The sequence below is a fragment of the Stenella coeruleoalba genome, assembly GCF_951394435.1.
Source record: "Stenella coeruleoalba genome assembly, chromosome: 8".
Taxonomy (NCBI): domain Eukaryota; kingdom Metazoa; phylum Chordata; class Mammalia; order Artiodactyla; family Delphinidae; genus Stenella; species Stenella coeruleoalba.
Genome location: NC_137154.1, coordinates 10,974,967 through 10,983,793, shown reverse-complemented (window position 1 = coordinate 10,983,793; position 8,827 = coordinate 10,974,967).

The following is an 8,827-nucleotide window of genomic DNA, read 5'->3' as shown; positions in this document are numbered from 1 at the left end:
GGAATCGGCCTCTCAGCTCTGAGGAACTGTTCCAGGAAGGTAAGGGAGGGGCCAGGATATATAGGATTTTTTGCTGGGAAAAAAAAACCATGTAGTTGAACATCAAATGATTACTGCCAAACACACACACACACACAAAACAGACATCTCAAGTTAATTATTTTAGTGCTTTTCTAAGTTTGGGAAGATGCAAGGGTCTGGGTTCATTGAAAATATTCCTTTGACATGCATCTTAACTCTCTAGGGCCAGTATCCTGTTTTTCTCCATCCTGAATTCCCCTCTGGGCGCACCAACAGGGAAGGTGCAGGGGCTGGTGGCTGGATGGCTGCAACATTCGTTGTTTAGTGGAATGGTAGGCAACATGGGTTGTTTACTGAAATGGCAGGAAACTTTTTGTTTTTTGTGTGTCCACATTAGTTATATTCAGGACACAGCTGCCAGGGTAATGGGACTTCCTAAAAATATAAACTCCAGCCGGATCCAAACCTTTCAATGGGAGCTTCAAGGAAAATGTTCAGATTCCCTGGCGAAGGTCCTTTTCCTTTTGTTGTTCCCTCTGCTCAAAATTCTCTTCCCAAGCCTTCAGGGCCCCAGTCGCCATTGGTAGCTCATCCGGGCATCACCTCCCGCTTGAATACTTGGCAGGACGCTTACTTCTGGCGTTGACCTGCTTCCCACCATCAAAGCGCTTGACTTCTGTTTTGCGTGCCTTCCCGCCCCACTGTGGACCAGGACCGGGTCTTGGTCCTGGATGTGTTCTGACTAATAAAGATTGGAGACCTAATCAATTACTCATAAGATTCCACCCACAAGACCCTCCGGGACTCTTCACAGACCAAGATTGGATTTAGAAATCCAGACGTTCTAAATCTGGAGAATTCCTCCTGGGATGTTCCCTTTAGGATGCGAGGGGCGGGGGCGCTGCTGGCGTGGAAGCACGGTCTATTTTCTTGATAGCCTTTCTGTAATGGGATCAGAAAAGATTCCTTCGCCAAACGCCTTCCCGACCTTGATTTTGCAGTTTCACCGCTCACGTAATCAACAAAAAGACTCAGGATTTTAATCGAATAGGAAAAGAATAGGGCCACGTGGTCTATTTTCTGTGGATAGACTAGGAGCCAGGCTGCCTTTCCGAGCCCGGGTAGCTCAGTCGGTAGAGCATCAGACTTTTAATCTGAGGGTCCAGGGTTCAAGTCCCTGTGCGGGCGGTTATTTTAAACTCCTAAAACAAATTTGAGCGTGTGTCCACACCACTCTCGCTGAGCAGGTGTGAGGTTATGCGGAACACACTTGATTCAGCCCTCCTGGAGTTTACAACCCAGGCCAGACCAAAGGTGGATTTTGCAGAAAAAGTGAAAGGTGAGGAAAGCAACTGATAACTTTCTCTTCCAACCTCAGTCTTTTCTCTTCCAACCTTGTATGATAGATACTTTGTCTTCAGATATTTTTTCCTTAAAACTAACATGTATTATTTTATATAGAAACATCAATAAACATCGTCAGAGTCACGGATGGTAATGCTCCTGGCAGTAAATGTGCAAATTTTGGCACTAAGTGATAATAGTTCACACACTGTTTATTAAAAGCGCGGTGAGAAGACTGGGGTTCCAAGAAGTATTTCAGGTCAACACACGTGCTTATAAATCACATCTTCCGCCGAGAACCATTCTTCACCAAATTTCTAACACGCTGATAGGACCCTGACTTGCGTGTATAGACAAACGTTTTTGAAGTCTTCATGTCTGTCGTCAATGAGAAACGCTTGCAAGCCCAGCGTAACTATACTTGGCATCAAACTCAAGACCTTCTACGTGCAGACCGGAAGTGGTGGCCATCACACTATGAAACACCCGACACATAGTCTAAGTGGACTGGGTCCAGGTCATTCCATGATTTGTGATATCTTTACGAGGTTTAAGCTCTTAGGATCCTCGCAGTGTGTGGGATCGGGGAGGGAGGTGAGCCTGCATGGGAGACACTGTAAGAAAAGGAAGGTACTCCAGACTCCAGTCCTGTCCAATGATGAGTCAGCAAAATCTCTGCCGAAACCCGGGATTGAACCAGGGACCTTTAGATCTTCAGTCTAACGCTCTCCCAACTGAGCTATTTCGGCGAGGACGATGGTTTTCTCGACCGTGTTAAGGAAACTTAAGAAAAAAATTTAAAAAACTAAGACTTTCTTTCATCTCTACCTTTCCAATTCCCAATTTCACCTTCCAAATTGCATCTTATTTTAGCTCTGAGATTCCGAGGGCAGTGAGTGAGAAAAAGAATTTCTGTCAATGTGGGGAAATTGTCCCAGGCTACATATTCTTGTCTTCCTGAGGCTTTTTTTACGTCTCCCCAGGACCCTAATAAGAGGAAAGACAGCCGCCTACTAAGTGCCTACTGTGTGCCTACTGTGTGCCCAGCACGTCCTCTACGTGGTGTCAGTTCAGTCCCCACCCCCCCACCCCTGCCTTAAGGTTGATATAATATGATAATTTTTAAATGAAATAACTAATTTGCCCTCAAATCATCCAGAACCGAAGCAGAGCTATTCAGCTCCAAAGCTCGAAAGGTCTTGGTAGAGAGAGACTTTGATCTGTCTTTTCCTTTTAGTTTTTGATGTTTTGTTTTGTTTTGCTTTTTTCTCATTTTCACCCCTTGGTGAAAGGGAGAGGGAGTGAACTTGAGGACAGGAAGGAGGAAAGAGCCAGGAGGTCTCAGTGCTCTCCTCCCCTTGTCCTCTCCTTTCCCCCGCCTGGTGTGTTCTTGTTCAGTCAGGAAATGATCGGAGCAAAGAGACTCCACTTTTCAAGGTTGCCAGAAATGGACTTGCTCACTTTCCAGGGGACTTCCTGAGGAAGAAGAGGCAAAATCCGAGTGTTTGCCTCAGCTCCCTTACTTTGTTCCCCTGGAACGCCACCTGAGTGCCATGATTCACTTCCTTCCAGAAAGAATCCCATTCTTCCTTGGGTCGGTGACCATTGCTGTCGCCTCAGCACATACCAACCAACACAAGTCACGTGAATACGGGTTCACGATCTTCACATATTGGGAACATATTTCTTTGAAATGGTTTCTTACCTGTTTCAGTGTGTCTTTTGTTCCCTCCCTAGACTGAAAGCTCTGTAATAATAATAGCTGCAACGTACTGCATGCTCGCTTTGGGGCAAAGACTCTACTAAGCACTGTTGCATGCATTGTTACCTCATTTAATCAGCACAGGTTTATGAGAGGGATGCTGTTACTATCATTCCCTTGCTCCTGATGAGGAAGCTGTGCTTTGGAGAGAAGAAAATTGTGGGTCTGTGTAGGCACAGGGTAAGGCATTCAGCTCGGAGGGTGAAGGGGTGAAGGCCCTGCCTCCCACTTGAGTTCTATGTCCACCTTCGTCCTGCCCCACCGATCAGCGTCCTTTGGGTACGTTAGGTACCATAGTCCATCACCTAAGAGGGCAGCTGACTCAATCAGCCCACATCCCCATCCTGTTAATGAGTTCAAGATCGACTTTCTTCTGTTGCCTGGCAGAAGCAAGGAAGGCTCAGTCTCCAGGTAGGCAAGGATGTACCTGGTCCCTTCACCTCACAGGGAAGATTAGTTTAGTCTTGGTGAATCCATGCCTGAGCTCTTGTGTCCACAACCCGACTTCCTCAAAACTTCTCAGGAGCCAAATGCTGTCCTTATTAATTTGCAGTCAGTGGGAGCTAACATTTTTGTTTTTCGAACTCCAGGACACTTCGCATTCCAGCCCCTCAAACGCACTCTTTCCCAGCAGGCACCCTCCTTCTCCCACCAGCAGAAGCTACCATCTCAACCTCAACTTCTCCCTGGATTCAGGGTCACACTTTGGGGGTTAGCGGAGAGACTGGACCTCGGTAGGGAGGGGGAGCTGCCCTGCCTGGTGCTTCAGTTTCTAGATGGCATCTCTTCCTTTTCAGAGCGCAAAAAATATTCCCTAGAAGGGTAGCAAGGTGGAGTGGAAGGGTGCGGGATCCGTCCCACAATCCTCAGGCACCCTGAGGGAGGGAACCCGAGAGAGAGGGTCTGCAGGGCTCGCTCACGGAGAGCGAAGGGAGGCGGCGACTGCGGGAGCCCCAGCGACTTCCTGAAGGCTTCGTCCCCCTTTCTTTAATTGCAGCAGTAGTTGAGACCAAGCAGCCCAGTCGGCGGCTGCCGAGTAAGCCAGCTTATTTAGACCCTACAGCGATGCACTGCGAATCTCCTGGAGGTCTTTGCACAAAGGCCCGTGGTGTCTGCCTGCCTTTTACCCCCGGGAAGTGGTTGGAAACGCAGGGTACACGCTCCACATTTTACTCCCTTTTCCAAAGGCAACCGGCTAAAAATCAGAGGCCCCTAAAGCTAGTTCTCACTTTTAAAATACCTGTTAAGAAAAAGAAACTCCGCCCGAACAGGGACTTGAACCCTGGACCCTCAGATTAAAAGTCTGATGCTCTACCGACTGAGCTATCCGGGCTCACAACAAAGTCTCTCACTCCGGTGAGTGAAAGCCATGTAATCGTTTGCGCTGCAGCTAATGGGCGGGATACCGAATGAGTTTCCGGACTCCTCCTTCGTGTGTGATTCAATCCAATTCCAGTCCAGAGATCCCACGGCGCCGGGCAGGCGAAGTGGGGAGTGTGGAAAGGTGATTAAGTCGTTCTCTGGCAGATGAATACAGATTTCTCAAATAAAACAGAACACGTCCTCTTTTATATAGAGACCCCTTGGCAAACGTGAATCCTGATTTCTGCAAAACCCTGCGGAGGGAGGAGAAGCCGCTTACTCACTGTCCCCGCCCCTCCGCGATTCCTTGCCCTAAACCCAAAGCGCACAGGGTCGGAGACCACAGTTCAGTGTTAAAGGTACCAAGCTGCTACTTCTCCCGAGAAGCGCCACTTCGCAGTTCCTTGTTCCCATCCTAGGCGCCCACGAAACGGATGAGCTGAAAGAGACGATCTGGGATCCAGCCAGAAGTGGTGGCAGCCACCACCGCCCTGGGCTCTAAGAGCGCGCCCGCGCCCCGCTCGCCACCCTCGCCAGCCCCGCCCCGACGGGCCTGGCCTTTGCGCACGCGCGCTCACCCCACTCTGGGTAGGCTGAAGCCACCTCCCTCCACTTCTCAAGCGTACACGCCACTATTTTCGTACTACAGATCCCGCTATACCTTTTCAATCCTCTGGGCCTTGGCTCACGGTGTTCCCTCTAACTGGAATGCAACCTCCCTTTCACTTCTTCCCCCTCGTCCGCCCAAAGCACTTTTGAGGACTCAGCTTAACCTCCATTCCACCGGGGAAGCTCTTGGTGACCCGCACCATCCCTGGTCTCCACCCCTGCACTGTGGAGCTACTATAGAGCTGGTAGCAGACCTTTGGGACCCTGTAATCAATGCTTTAATAGAGGAATATATACTTTGGTAACACTGAGGAATGACTAGAAGGTGGGTAGAGCCGAACCTGGCAGGAAAAAAAGACATTAGAACCGTGCCTTGAAAGGTGAGTAGGGGTGTGCCAGGCTTGCGAGCTTGGTGATGCAGGCAGACACACCTGTATTCTCGGAGCTTCCTGCATGTATCCAAATACTTCCCAAAGGGATTCCTCAGGCTGGAAACTGGGAAGGGTTTGCCCTTTTAGGGCAAAGGCCCAACATTTCCTAGGAGTATGGTGCCCACCTTCATGGTCCCGAGGTGGTTGACCTTCGTTCAGAGCACTTTTTCCTCGGGAGCAATAATAAAAATCTCACCCTTCCCTCTTACCTGTAACACTTTAAAGCATGCTGTCTGGGTGGATAGAGATTTATTTATTTATTTTTATTGGCTCAGGGCATTGTGGGGGCCGTCAAGTCTAGAATCTGTTGGGTTGGCCAACAAGCTGGAAATTCAGGTAAGAGTTGATGTTGCATCTTGAGTCCAGCTTCAGCAGGGCAGCCAGCTGGAGGCTCAGGCAGGCTTTCTGTGTTACAGTCTTGAGGAGAATTCCTTCTTCATCAGGAACCCCCCGTCTTTGTTCTTAAACCTTCACCTGATTGGACGAGGCACACCCACATTATGGAGGGTAATGTGCTTTACTCAGAGTCTACTGATTTAAATGTTAATCACATCTAAAGAATACCTTCACAGCACCACCTAGGCTGGCATTTGGGCACCATAGCTAGCCAAACTGACACATAAAATTCACCATCACACGTGCCGACATACATCATGCAAAGTTTGAACTGCCCGATCTATTCATCCACCATTTTGTTTTCCTTCCTTTTGATGATCATTGAATTTTTCAGAGTCCCTTAAGCAAAATGTATCCTTCCACCCAAGAGCGCAAAGTTTTGGGGGCTGAAGCCCCTCATCAGCAGGCATCTTGGCACAGATTAACAGAAAGGGGAGGACAAATAATAGGTCCAAAAGCAATAGTTCTCCATGTTGCCTTTTATGTGAGGACTAGGTCTCATTCCTCTCTCCCCATGTCCCAGCCTGGGAGCTGGCAGAAAAGAAAGCATTCCCTGAGCGTGTGTTCCATTGCACTGCCTTGAATGGAGTGGCTCATCGTCTTAACACGACTTTTTTTTTTTTTTTTGGTGGGCCTCTCACTGTTGTGGCCTCTCCCGTTGCAGAGCACAGACTTCGGACGCGCAGGCTCAGTGGCCATGGCTCACGGGCCCAGCCGCTCCGCGGCTTGTGGGATCCTCCCGGACCGGGGCACGAACTCGTGTGCCCTGTATCGGCAGGCGGACTCTCAACCACTGCGCCACCAGGGAAGCCCGATATTTTATTTATTTATTTATTTTTAAGATTCATTCCAGCTTCCAAATCTCCCTTTCCTCCACCCCCATCCCAGGCCAGAGCGGACAGCTCTGGAAGCCTGGGACCAGGTGAGATGGCTGATTCCTGGGGTGTTTCCTGGTGATCCCCACCAAGGTCTTGTCCGGTGGTGGTGAGAACAAATTAGCTGATGGACACAAATGCATTTTGAAACCTGAGAGATGAGAATAAGAAATTACCAGTCTCTTCTGAAATCCACGTCGTCCTGACTATAGTTTCTGAGTATCTTTCCGGGGCCGCGGTGTGGGGTGGAAGGGCGCATCCAGAGATGTGTGGGGATATGATGTACAATAGTGGTTTGCGATTTAGCGAATAAAAATACAGTTAAATTTGAATTTCAGAAAAATAACGAATGTGTATTATGTCCCATGCCAATCTTTGGGAGGCTTATACTAGAAATAGTCCTTGTTTCTCCGAAATTCAAATTTAATTGGGCGTCCTGTATTTGATTTGATAACGCTAGTGTAGACATACACCAGAAAGGAATTCCAACCCTACCCCACCCCGCCGCCGCCACCATCAGCAAAAGCTGTCCTTGTTATTGTTAAACCCCAAGCTGAAATCGACGATTTCTTTCGGTGCAGCCCCGCGCCCCGCATGTGGTGGCTCCATGACCGCCAGTTCCCCCTGCGGAGCGTCGGCGCGCCCGTCCCAGCGGAGAGAGAGTCCAACACCGGCAGCTCCTGGAAAGTGGTGGGAAAGAAGCCGGCGGGCTGGGATGAATTAGAAAGCGAACAGCGCACCGTGTGTGGGGAGAGCCCGCCGGCCACACAGAGCAGCCACACAGAGCAGCTTAAAAGCAAAGACATAAATCCCTTTACGGTTTCCTCCTTCCCAGAGAAAAGAAAGAAAACTGGCCTGTTCTTCCGCATCCACCCAAGCACATTATCATCCATGCTCAAGTGAGACCTGGGCAGCAGCCTGAGATCCCCGCCTCACAGAGGGGTAGACGAGTGCGCACGTTATTGGAAAAAGGATAGTCACAGAAACCCGGGATCGAACCAGGGACCTTTAAATCTTCAGTCTAATGGTCTCCCAACTGAGCTATTTCGGCTTTCCTTGGAAGAGGTTTCCCTCATATCTATAATGAAATAATATCTGTTCCATTGCAGTAAAAAGGATTCGGATATAGGTTCAGCTGGAGGTAGGCACTTAAATATTAGAGGTGATGAGGCAAGGCCTCTGTTTATAAGCTAGATGTGATAAATAATTTTACTTTTCTCTGTTTTAACTACCCTGCAATTTGCTTTTCTCATTTAAAACTAAATCGTGGAGGGTTTCCCTAGTGGTGCAGTGGTTGAGAGTCTGCCTGCCGATGCAGGGGATGAGGGTTCGTGCCCCAGCCCGGGAGAATCCCACATGCCACGGAGCGGCTGGGCCCGTGAGCCATAGCTGCGGAGCCTGTGCTCTGCAATGGGAGAAGCCACAGCAGTGAGAGACCTGCGTACCGCAAAAAAGAAAAAATGTTAAAAATAAAACATGGACTTTTTTTTTCATGTCAGCTATGTACATAGACCTATTTCATTCTTTTTAACCCACGCACAGTATCGGATTGGATGCCTATAACACAATCCATGTAATCAAATACCTAATGATGGACATTTTGACTTTTTTCCCCTAGGTTTCATTATTAAAAACAATACTGCAGTGACTATCCTTTTGTATTTGTTTTCCTTGTGACAAGGCAGATTTCGCAAGGCCAAAATACATGAACATTCTGAATTTTTCAGATATTGTCAAAGTGGTCTCAAGAAGTGTATGCAAGAGGACAGACAGGAAGGCCATTTATAAAATTTCAAATGTCAATTTTCAATGTTACCTCCTGATGAAGTATACATAGAGTCATTGTATCTGTATGTTAAAAGCATTGATTTGCTAAACCTATTTAAAGTATACCTCAATTTTTGTAATCTCATCTTGACGTTTAAAAAATTTGAAACAGGAACTTCCCTGGTGGCGCAGTGGTTGAGAGTCCGCCTGCCGATGTCCCCTGCCGATGCAGGGGGCACGGGTTCATGCCCCGGTCTGGG